Source organism: Monodon monoceros, unplaced genomic scaffold (genome assembly GCF_005190385.1).
Source record: "Monodon monoceros isolate NGI ecotype Baffin Bay Population unplaced genomic scaffold, NGI_Narwhal_1 Super_Scaffold_12, whole genome shotgun sequence".
Lineage (NCBI taxonomy): Eukaryota > Metazoa > Chordata > Mammalia > Artiodactyla > Monodontidae > Monodon > Monodon monoceros.
In genome coordinates this window covers 33170559-33184148 of record NW_021703768.1, presented here as the reverse complement: position 1 = coordinate 33184148, position 13590 = coordinate 33170559, and positions in this window count along the sequence as shown.

The following is a 13590-nucleotide window of genomic DNA, read 5'->3' as shown; positions in this document are numbered from 1 at the left end:
CAAGTGGAAATCAAAAGAAAGCTGGAGTAGCAATACTCATATCAGATAAAATAGACCTTAAAATGAAGAATGTTACAAGAGATAAGGAAGCACACTACGTAATGATCAAGGGATCAATCCAAGAAGATGATATAACAATTATAAATATATATGCACCCAACTTAAGAGCACCACAATACATAAGGCAACTGCTAAAAGCTCTAAAAGAGGAAATCAACAGTAACACAATAATACTGGGAGACTTTAACACCTCAATTACACCAATGGATGGATCATCCAAAGAGAAAATTAATAAGGAAACACAAGCTTTAAATGACACAATAGACCAGAGAGATTTGATTGATATTTATAGGACATTCCATCCAAAAACAGCAGATTACACTTTCTTCTCAAGTGTGCACAGAACATTCTCCAGGATAGATCACATCTTGGGTCACAAATCAAGCCTCAGTAAATTTAAGAAAATTGAAATCATATCAAGCATCTTTTCAGACCACAACGCTATGAGATTAGAAATCAATTACAGTGAAAGAAACGTAAAAAACTTGAACACATGGAGGCTAAACAATACGTTACTAAATAACCAAGAGATCACTGAAGAAATCAAAGAGTAAATCAAAAAATACCTAGAGACAAATGACAATGAAAACACGATGATCCAAAACGTATGGGATGCAGCAAAAGCAGTTCTAAGAGGGAAGTTTATAGCTATACAAGCCTACCTCAAGAAACAAGAAAAATCTCAAATAAATAATCTAACCTTACACCTAAAAGAACTAGAGAAAGAAGAACAAACAAAACCCAAAGTTAGCAGAAGGAAAGCAATCATAAAGATCAGGGCAGAAATAAATGAAATAGAAACAAAGAAAACAATAGCAAAGATCAATAAAACTAAAAGCTGGTTCTTTGAGAAGATAAACAAAATTGGTAAACCATTAGCCAGACCCATCAAGAAAAAGAGGGCGAGGACTCAAATCAATAAAATTAGAAATGACAAAGGAGAAGTTACAACAGACACTGCAGAAATACAAAGCAACTAGAAGAGACTATTACAAGCAACTCTATGCCAATAAAAGGCCAACCTGGAAGAAATGGACAAATTCTTAGAAAGGTATAACCTTCCAAGACTGAACCAGGAAGAAATAGAAAATATGAACTGGCCAATCACAAGTAATGAAATTGAAACTGTGATTAAAAATCTTCCAACAGGGCTTCCCTGGTGGTGCAGTGGTTGAGAGTCCGCCTGCTGATGCAGGGGACATGGGTTCATGACCCGCTCCAGGAAGATCCCACATGCTGCGGAGCGGCTGGGCCCATGAGCCATGGCCACTGGGCCTGCACACCCGGAGCCTGTGCTCCGCAACGGGAGGGGCCACAACAGTGAGAGGCCTGTGTACCACACACACACAAAAAAAATCTTCCAACAAGCAAAAATCCAGGACCAGATGGCTTCACAGGTGAATTCTATCAAACATTTAGAGAAGAGCTAACACCCATTCTTCTCAAACTCTTGCAAAAAATTTCAGAGGAAAGAAAACTCCCAAACTCATTCTATGAGGCCACCATCACCCTGATACCAAAACCAGACAAAGATATGACAAAAAAAGAAAACTAGAGACCAATATCACTCATGAATATAGATGCAGAAATCCTCAACAAAATACTAGCAAACAGAATCCAACAACACATTAAAAGGATCATACACCATGATCAAGTGGGATTTAGCCCAGGGATGCAAGGATTCTTCAATATACACAAATTAAACAATGTGATACACCATATTAACAAACTGAAGAATAAAAACCATATGATCATCTCAATAGATGCAGAAAAAGCTTTTGACAAAATTGAATACCAACTTATGATAAAAACTCTCCAGAAAGTGGGCATAGAGGGAACCTACTTCAATATAATAAAGGCCATATATGACATACCCACAGCAAACATCATTCTCAATGGTGAAAAACTGAAAGCATTTCCTCTAAGATCAGGAACAAGGCAAGGATATCCACTCTCACCACGATTATTCAACATAGTTTTGGAAGTCCTAGCCACGACAATCAGAGAAGAAAAAGAAATAAATGGAACACAAATTGGAAAAGAAGTAAAACTGCCACTGTTTGCAGATGACATGATACTATACATAGAGAATCCTAAAGATGCCACCAGAAAACTACTAGAGCTAATCAATGAATTTGGTAAAGTTGCAGGATACAAAATTAATGCACAGAAATCTCTTGCATCCCTGTACATTAACAATGAAAAATCTGAAAGAGAAATTAAGGAAACACTCCCATTTACCATTGCAACAAAAAGAATAAAATACCTAGGAATAAACCTACCTAGGGAGACAAAAGACCTGTAGGCAGAAAACTATAAGACACTGATGAAATAAATTAAAAATGATACCAATAGATGGAGAGATATACCATGTTCTTGGATTGGAAGAATCAATATTGTGAAAATGACTATACTACCCAAAGCAATCTACAGATTCAATGCAATCCCTATCAAACTACCACTGGCATTTTTCACAGAACTAGAACAAAAAATTTCACAATTTGTATGGATACACATAAGACCCCGAATAGCCAAAGCAGTCTTGAGCAAAAAAAAATGGAGCTGTAGGAATCAGACTCCCTGATTTCAGACTATACTACAAAGCTACTACAAAACAGTCATTAAGACAACATGGTACTGGCTCAAAAACAGAAATATAGATCAATGGAACAGAATAGAAAGCCAAGAGATAAACCCACGCACCTATGGTCAACTAATCTATGACAAAGGAGGCAAGGATATACATTGGAGAAAAGACAGTCTTTTCAATAAGTTATGCTGGAAAACTGGACAGTTACCTGTAAAAGAATGAAATTAGAAAACTCCCTAACACCATACACAAAAATAAACTCCAAATGGATTAGAGACCTAAATATAAGACTGGGCACTATAAAACTCTTAGAGGAAAACACAGGAAGAACATTGTTTGACATAAATCACAGTAAGATATTTTTTGATCCACCTCCTAGAGTAATGGAAATAAAAAAAATGAGACCTAATGAAACTTAAAAGCTTTTGCGCAGCAAAGGAAACCATAAACAAAATGAAAAGACAACCCTCAGAACAGGAGAAAATATTTACAAATGAATCATCGGACAAAGGATTAATCTCCGAAATATATAAACAGCTCATGCAGCTCAATATTAAAAAAACAAACAACCCAATCCAAAAATGGGCAGAAGACCTAAATAGACATTTCTCCAAAGAAGACATACAGATGGCCAAGAAGCATATGAAAAGCTGCTCAACATCACTAATTATTAGAGAAATGCAAATCAAAACTACAATGAGGTGTCACCTCACACCAGTTAGAATGGGCATCATCAGAAAATCTACAGACAACAGATGCTGGAGAGGGTGTGGAGAAAAGGGACCCCTGTTGCACTGTTGGTGGGAATGTAAATAGATACAGCCACTATGGAGAACAGTATGGAGGTTCCCTAAAGCACTCAAAATAGAATTACCATATGATCCAGCAATCCCACTACTAGGCATATTCCGAGAGAAAACCATAATTCACAAAGGCGCATGCACCCCAATGTTCATTGCAGCACTATTTACAATAGCCAGGTCATGGAAGCAACCTAAATGCCCACTGACAGACGAATGGATATAGAAGATATGGTACATATATACAATGGAATATTACTCAGCCATAAAAAGGAACGAAATTGGGTCATTTGTAGAGACATGGATGAATGTAGAGACTGTCATACAGAGTGAAGTAAGTCAGAAAGAGAAAAACAAATATTGTATATTAACGCTTATGTGTGGAACCAAGAAAATGGTACAGATGAACTGGTTTGCAGAGCAGAAATTGAGACACAGATGTAGAGAACAAACGTATGGACACCAAAGTGGGAAAGCGGCTGGGGGTGGGTGTTGTGGTGTGATGAATTGGGAGATTGGGATTGACATGTATACACTGATGTGTATAAGATGGTTGACTAATAAGGGAATAAATAAACATTAAAAAAAAGAGTTTCTCATCAAAAACTCTATATGAATTGCAAATGTGTTAAAGCTGTTCCAAAAGGTAATATAGCCAAAGCTGTCCTAATACAGGTGTAACCCAAATGCCGGCTGGGACTTCGTCTCAATTAGATTTAGATGAGTTTGCACTGAATTGCCAATTTCTAAGCTGCTTACATATAAATGCTTCCCTGGACTTCCGTGCATTCCTAAAGCTTGTGAGCTCATGTTCTCACAATCCCCTCAGCCCCCCAGCTCCTGCGTTCACACTTCATTCTCTGCTTTGCCTTGAGACAGCCATCTCCAGCCTTTTAGTGTCACATCTCAAAGATCACAAGCAGGGCCAGCTTCATGAGCATGTAACCACTGCAGTTATGCATGGTCCTGCATTCAGAAGGACCTGAGTTTAGTCCCCTATTGTAACTCTCTTGAAATTCTTAATTATTCTGTTTTTGAACTTGTGTTTCTGAAGTGAAGTCTGACGGGACAGTGGTGCATGTACCTTCTAAACAGCTCATCAGAAGCTGGAATTGAGCCCCTGTAGGTACAGTGATGACCAGTTTGATAAATTACTCCAATCATTCCTTTACCTCCTCCCAGTTTACACTCCCTCACTCCCCATTCCTGTTACCTGGGGTCTCTTCCTAAATGAATTACCTACACACAAGCCCCTGTTTCAAGCTTTGTTTGAAAGGGAAGGGAAACTGAGGCTAGGGCAGTTGCGACACTAGACACTCAGATTTAGTGTCCCTAGAAAATGGACCCTCAGAAACAATTGAGGCCACCTATACAAATTTCCTGAGTTCCTGTCCACTTACCCTTTCAAATAGTTGATATGAGTCATGTATTTATTGGTACATATATTCAACAACATTGCAGAATATGGTCTATTTATGTCATGTTAAAATATGCAAATAGACAATATAATTGATGATCTTACAAGCTTATCAAATGGATGTCTAATCTGGATAATTGAAAACCATGACCTTGATGTTTATGACCAATTATCATGGTAAGACTAAGGAAAATGAGAAAGAAAAATTATATTTCTAAGAAAAATCACATTTTAAAAAATCTGTGAATAAAACACAATAAATGGACTAAAGGGGGATAAGCTGTGACTGAAAGAAGCAGGTTTTTTAGAAGGAAAAAAATCCTTAACTTAAATAAAATATTTATCCAATTATAGAATTATAGAAGTTAGATAACTTGTAGCAATAGAACAGTCTGAGGTTCAAATACATTTATTTTAAATTGTTAACTAGTACAAAGGTTACTTCCTCTATTCATACCACAGCAGCAAGTCCAGATCAAATAAATTAATTTCCTTTTTCCTAGAACTTTCTGGTCAAAATAGATAAACAGGGCTTTACAGTAAAGCAGAATAAGTATAAAAGTACAAAACAGAAATGATTTCTGTTTGTGCAAGTCTTCCTGGAGCTGGGCAATTTTGCTTGGGTCATGTTTATCAGAGTAGTTCTGAGTTCACCTAATGGATAGGAAACCTTCAGAAATATAGTGCAATGAAAATGATTTTTAAAAGTAAGTTTTCCATGAATCCAAACGAATATTTGATACTTGTTTAGGTTGTTTGTTTTAAATTGAAGTACAGTTGATTTACAATATTATGTTAGTTCCAGGTGTACAGCAAAGTGGTTCGGTTATACATATATGTATATATCTATATTCTTTTTTTATTCTTTTCCATTATAGTTTATTATAAGACATTGAATATAGTTCCCTGGTCTATACAGTAAATCCTTGTTGTTTAGCTATTTTATATATGATAGTGTGCATTTGTTAATCCCATACTCCCAATTTACCCCTCCTCTCTGCCTTCCCCTTTAGTAAAAATAAGTTGGTTTTTATTTCTATGTCTATGAGTCTGTTTCTGTTTTGTAAATAAGTTTATTTGTACTAGTTTTTAGATTTCACATATAAGTGATATCATATATTTGTCTTTGTCTGACTTACTTCACTTAGTATGATAATCTCTAGGTCCATCCATGTTGCTGCAAATGGCATTATTGCATTCTTTTTATGGCTGAGTAATATTCTGTTATATATATGTACCCCATCTTCTTTATCCATTCATCTGTTGATGGACACTTAGGTTGCTTCATTATCTTGGCTATTGTAAACAGTGCCGCTATGAACATGGGGGTGCATGTATCTTTTCAATAGTTATTTGTGGTTGAATTACACCACAAAACTTAGTGGCTTAAAACAACAGCAATAGTTTATTGAGCTTTCATACCTTCAATTTGGACTGTGATCTGTGTGGAAGGCTCATCTCTGCTCCACGTGGCATCAGCTCAACTGAGGACTATGGGATCACTTCCAAGGTGACTCACTCACGTGGCTGGCAAGTTGGTGCTGGCTGTTTGCTGGGAGTTTAGTCATACATGGCTGATGACTGGAGCCTTGGAGGCTCTCCATGTGTACCTCTCTACGAGCTTCTTGGGCTTCCTTACACTATGGTGACTGAATTGAGTGAGGGTCCCAAGTGAACAAGGCAAAAAATAAAAAAGTCACCTTTTATGATTTAGCATTGGAAGTCACAAAGTGTCACTACCACTGACAACCAGGTTTAAGTGGAAAGAACACAGATCCCTTTCCTTGGTGGGAACAGTGTCAAAATTTAGTTGCAAGAAGAGCATATGGAATAGAACACATTGTTGCACTCATCACAATCACAGGAGTGAATAAGGGAAAGGAACAGGAAGACTTTCTGTAGAGCTGATTTCATTTGAAAATCCTTTTGATACTATTTTTGATACATCATTCTTCTAAAAAATGTAGGCCTAAGTACACCAGGAAAATAAAACAATTTAGTCTTAAAATTCACGGGCTCTGCAAAAATCACGAAAAATCTTAAGCAGTAGGGGAGAGGAGCATTACCACTTACTAATATGACCTTGGCCAAGGTTTTGAACATCTATAAATCCTAACTTCCTCATCTCTAAATTTTGGAATTAATTATATTATGACAGTTGAGAGAATAGAATAACATATTTTATGTAAAGCACAAAACTAATGAATGCTTTCAAATAACATTATTTACCTTCTTTCTTAAGCATAGTATTTCATTGGCTATTACCACCAACTCTTGAGATCCATAATGTGATAAGTTAAATAACAAATATGAAAGGAGATCATTTCTAGAATTATATTTCACTAGGAAAATTCTAGATACTGGGCTGTGGAGTGATGTATTGGAAATTGTCTTTGTTACCTATTAACCAAATACTTCATTTAAAAAAAAAACAACTCATTTAATAAGTGGCGTGGGGTATACTTTAGTGATTGCTCAAATATTCCGTGGCAAGATGTTGCCTACCCAAGAAAAACACAATGAAGAAAGCCTTGGGGAACAGTAAAATTAAAAACAAAAATAGAAAAACCCTGCTCAACTTCCAGTAAAAGCAGGAAATGGGTTGTGTAAAGGAAAAAACCAAAATGTGAGCATGGAAGACACTTAAGTACTTATACGAAATTAGAATCCACTAATTCATGTGGATTCAATATAATTAAAATCAAAATATATTTATTAAATGTTATAATCAGTAAAAATATCCAAATTATTTGTGTATAGTTTTACTATTTAATCACAACTAATCAAATAAGTGCAGAGAATGTTAAATGCAGAAAAGTTAGGAAAAGAGCAAGAGGTATGATTAAAGTTTTAGAAAATGGTAACCAGGAGAGAAAGTTTCACATGAAATTTATGCAATCGGTTTAAAAGGAAAAGACAGGCAAGCACTTATTAATAATTGCTTATAAATATGCAAAAAATATATAAAAGAATTCTTGCGTTTCCTTTAATTTCCTCAAAATGTTAATAAAGGGGCTTAATCAGTGACAAAACTTAAGTGCAATAGTTTTTAAGCATCTGGGACAAGCTGTAGAATTAGGCTTGCAGTCAGTCTTTCTAGAAAGGAGAAACCAATTTTGCTTCTTAGTGTTTATGTTTTTCTAGCTACAGATCATGAACTTGACCAGTGATGACTATCAATACATTCTCAAAGTTAAAATCCTTTGGGAAAAAAATGAACTACTCTCTGAAAAAATTACATATAACCTGTCATTTATGAAACAAAATAGGTAAAATGCCATTCTCTTGGCAGTCCCTATGAGAATTCTTTTATGGAGGGACACACATTTGTTAAAATAATCAGTTATAATCTTGGCAGTGGAGGGGAACGGAGTTGGTAAGGGGCGTTGTCAGGCATGCAGCTACAAAGAGAGATAGGGATTTGTTTGTTGCTTCTGAGAGGAAGGAAAAATATGGGTGGGTGGGGCAGTGTCAGCCTTGACCCCAACAGGAGATGGAACTCTGTGAGGCTGCCCTTAACACATCACATCATCAGTACATCTTCTAAAATTTGACAGTGGAATATTATTCAGCCTTAAAACAGAAGGAGATCCTACTATTTGCAATGACGTGGATAAACACAAAGGGCATTATGATAAGTGAAACAAGCCAGAGAGAAAAAGACAAATACCCTCATAGTATCAATTATATATGGAATCTTAAAAAAAAAAGTGAACTAATGTAAACAGGGATTAGAAAAGTGACTGCCAGGGGCTAGGGGTGGGGGAAATAGGGAGCGGTTGATAATAGAGTACAAACTTTGTTATAAGATGAAAAAGCTCTGAGGATCTAATGTAAAACGTGATGACTATAGTTGATAACACTGTTATGGTATAACTGAAATTTGCTAAGAGAGTAGAACTTAAATGTTCTCACACACACAAAGAAAGATAAATACGTGAGGTGATGGATGTATTAATTAACTCGATGGGATGAATCGAGATGGGATGAATTTTACAATATATATTTATATCAAATTATCACACTGTACACTTTAAATATCTCACAATTTTATTTGTCAATTATACCAAAATAAAGGAGGAGGGAAAATGCTTTCTTTGACTGGAGTAAACAGAGTTCCTGTGAAAACAGCTGAAGGAAGCTGAGATTTGCATCTAAGGTGCTATGAGCCCTGACATACCCAGTGAGGTACCAAGTGCAGAGCTGTGGGTAATGGGAGAGGCACAGTGAATGATGGGAAGGGGGATTGCCAGTAGGAGATTTAAAGGCACTACTAAAATGAACTAAATGTCTGTCTGTTTAGGCTACCAATTCTAAACAACATGAGTGATACAGTACTCTTCCTTGGAAAAAATTTTGTTTTTTTCTTGCTCTAAGTTCTAAATCTAAACAATTTCCCTTATTACTGTTGAAATTTAATAACATATAAGTAAGCTAAAAATGGGCACACTTTTATTACTTATCTTTTAATAAGCATTGTGTTCTACATAGAAGTTAATTTGAAGAAATTCCAATTAAACCATCAACCCCCAAATATGCAGACTTGGTGTCATGTATTCATTTCAAGACCAAGAAGTCAACGTTTCTTTCATTTTACAGTCACTGTGGTATCATTGTTCATTTCAAATTTCTTTTTTTTCCATTGAAATATAGTTGATGTACAATATTATGTTAAATTCAGGCATACAACATAGTGATTCAACGTTTAAATACATTACAAAATGATTACCACAGTAAGTCTAGTAACCATTTGACACCATACAAAGGTATTACAGTATTATTGACCATAAGGCTAATGTTGTATATTACGTTCCCATGATTTACTTATTTTATGACTAGAAGCTTGTACTGCTTAATTCCCTACACTTATTTTGCCATCCCCCCACCTCCTCCCCTCTGGCAACCACCTGTTTGTTCTTGGTGTCTATGAGTCTATTTTCATTCTGGTTTGTTTATCCATTTATTTGTTTATTCATTTGTTTTGTGTCTTGGATTCCATATGTAAGTGATAAAATATGGTATTTGTATTTCTTTTGTCTGACTTATTTCACTTAGCATAATGCCCTCTAGAGCCATCCATGTTATTGTAAATGGCATATTTAATGGCTGAGTAATAGTCCACTATATATATCACATCTTCTTTATCCATGTGTCAGTAGACACATGTTGCTTTCATAGCTTGGCTATTGTAAATAATGCTGCAATGAACATAGGGGTGCATATATCTTTTCTAATTAGTGAGATTTTTTTGCTTCTGGTTTTCTTTCCTTCCCAGAAAGGAAATTGTTGGACTATGTGGTACTTCTATTTTTAATTTTTTGAGGAACCTCCATACCATCTCCATTAGTAGCTGCACCAATTTACAATTCCACCAACAGTGTACAAGTGTTCCCTTTTCTCCACATCCATGCCAACACTTGTTATTTTATTTCATTTTATTTTTTATAATAGCCATCCTGACAGCTGTGAGGTGATATTTCATTGTGGTTTTGATCTGAATTTCCCTGATGATTAGTGATGTTGAGCATCTTTTCATGAGTCAGTTGGCCATCTGCACATTTTTGGGAAAATGTCTATTCAGGTCCTCTGCCCTTTTTAAATCCTATTGTTTTGTTGATATTAAGTTGTATGAGTTCTTCATATATTTTGGTTATTAACTCCTTATCAGATATGTCATTTGCAAATTCAGTAGGCTGACTTTTTCATTTTGTTGATAGTTTCCTTTGCTGTGCAAAAGTTTTTTAGTTTGATGCAGTCTTATTTGTTTAATTTTGCTTTTATTTCCCTTGCCAGAGGAGACAGATCAAAAAAAATATTGCTAAAACCAATGCCAAAGAGTGTATTGCCTATGTTTTCTTCTAGAATTTTTAGTTTCACATCTTACATTTAGGTCTTTAATACATTTCAAGTTTATTTTTGTATATGGTGTGAGAAAGTGGTCCAGTGTCATTCTTTTGCATGTAGCTGTCCATTTTTCTCAGCCCTTTTTATTGAAAAGGCTGTCTTTTCATCCATTGTATATTCCTACTTCCTTTGTCATAGACTAGCGGGCATATAAGAATGGGTTTATTTCTGGGTTCTCTATTCTCTTCCATTGACCTATGTGTCTGTTTTTGTGCCAGTACCATACTGTTTTGATTACTGTGCTTTGTAGTATGGTTTGAAGTCAGTGAACATGATACCTCTGGCTTTCTTCTTTATTATCAAGATTGCTTGCTCTTCAGGGTCTTTTGTGATTCCATACAAATTTTAGGATTACTTGTTCAAGTTTTGTGAAAAATGCCATTGGTATTTTGATAGGGATTGCACTGAATCTGTAGATTGTCTTGGGTAGTATAGTCATTTTAGCAATATTAATTCTTCCCATCCTTGAGCAAGGTATAACTTTCTATTTGTGTCATCTTCAATTTCTTTCACCAATATCTTAATAGTTTTTCAAGTATAAGTCTTTTATCTCTTTGGTTAGATTTATTCCCAGGTATTTTATGTTTTTTATGCAATTGTATAGGGAATTGTTTTCTTGATTTCTTTTTTCTAATGGTTAATTATTAGTGTATAAAAATGCAACAGATCTCCATATGTTAATTTTGATTGAGTGCTTCAATTAAAAGGCAAAGAGTGGCTGAATGGATAAAAAAACTAGGCCCAAATATATGCTGCCTACAACAGACTTATTTTAGATCTAAAGACACACATAGATGGAAAGTGAGGGGAAGGAAAAAGATATTATATGCAAATGGAAACAAAAAGAATGCTTGGGTAGCATACCTATAAATTACACTTTAAAACAAAGACTGTAATGAGAGACAAAGAAGAGCATCACATAATGATAAAGGGACCAATCCAACAAGAAGATAGAACACTTGCAAATACATATGCACTCAACATAGTAGCATCTAAATACATAGGGCAAATATTAGCAGACAGAAAGGAAGAAATTGATAGTAATACAATAATAGTAGTAAACCCTACCACCTCACTTACATCAGTGGACGGATCATCCAGACATAAAACCAAAAAGGATGCATTGGCTTTAAAGACAAATTAGACAAGATAGACTTAATAGTTATGTGTATAGAATGTTCCATCCAAGCATAGCAGAATACATATTCTTTTCAAGTGTACATGGAACATTTTCCAGGATAGATCACATGACAGGCCACAAAACAATCGCAGTAAATCTAAGAAGATTGGACATCCTAGCCATGGCAATCAGGCTAGTGAAAGAAATAAAAAATAATCCAAGCTCCCCAAAATGGCTGCCACCAGTGTATCAGTCCCCAGAGGGTGTCCCTGCTGCCTCCTGCCTCTGAAGGAGGCTCTCCAGCATGTGGGTCTGTCCACTGTCCTCTGTTGTGGGACTCTGGGCATGTGAGATTTTTGCATGCTCCCTTTAAGTGTGGGGTCTCATAAACAACAATGGGTTTCCACCTTGTAAATTGATAATAACTTAAAATGTAAAAAATATTTTACCTTCATGAGCAAAAAAAAAGAAGTGGAGTCCATTTCTCCAGTCTGTGTAAATTGCTTTGGCATGTTAGATGCTGGCAAACATGATGCAAGCAAAGGCTTGAAAAGCACTTGTGCACTGGGGATTGTTGCCTCTTGCTGCTGGGAACACTGCAGTCACCACTGTGGGGAGGAGCCGGGCTAGCCCACTGGATGATGAGAGATGCATGGTCATCAAGCCAACTGCTGGACATGTGAATGTAGAGGACCTCTAGATCTTCCAGTCCCAACTGAGCCAGCCAAGGCCAGAATTGCCCAGCCAATTCATGGAATTATGAGAAATATTAAATTTTTGCTGATTAAAGCCAAAAAAAAAAAAAAGTGGAGTCTCTGTTTCCTATAGCCCTCATGTAAGCGCCACTAGTTTTCATAGCCTGACTTTTGGGGGGGTTCATCTTCCTGGGCAGGACCCTTGGGCTGGGGAGCCTGATGTGGGGTTTGGACCCCTCACTCCTCAGGGAGGACCTTTGTCGTTGTGATATCCTTTCCATTCATGGGTCACTGACCAGGGGGTGTGGGTCCTGACTAGAGTGCATCTCCACCCCTTCTACCTATCTTGTTGTGGCTCTTTCTTTTTCTCTTTAGTTCTGGAAAATCTTTTCTGCTAGTCTTCAGGTCATTCTCATAGATAGTTTGTTTCTCTGTAAATAGCTGTAATTTTGGTGTATCTGTAGGAGAAGGTGAGCTCAGGGTCTTCCTGCTCTGCCATCTTGATCAACTCAAATTGACTATTTAAATTCAGGAATATGTAATATTAGATCTCAAACTTCTTCAAACCATATACAGAAATTATGATTTTTTTGGTGAATATATCATTTGAAAGCCACTAACTAAAATTGATCTAGGCAGACATGACAGTTTTGCAACTTCTTGAATGTATTGTAAAATGGGGGGGGGTTTATGGATCTCTGCCTAACATTCTTATGCTTACATTTTTTCCTAACTAGCAAACAAAGGACATTAGGTAAAAATCTAAGGAAATTTAAATAAAGTACGTGCTTTAGTTAATAATAATGCTTAAATATCAGTTTATTAATTGTAACAAATGTACCATTCTAATGTAGCTTGTTAATAGGGGGAAATGGGTGCTCGTATATGGGAACTCTTTGAGCTAGCTTCATGATTATTTATATAATTATTACTGCATGTGGAAGAAAATTTTTGAAGCTAAAATTAGTAAAAATTGTTCTTTCATTAAGTATGAGAAAATCTGA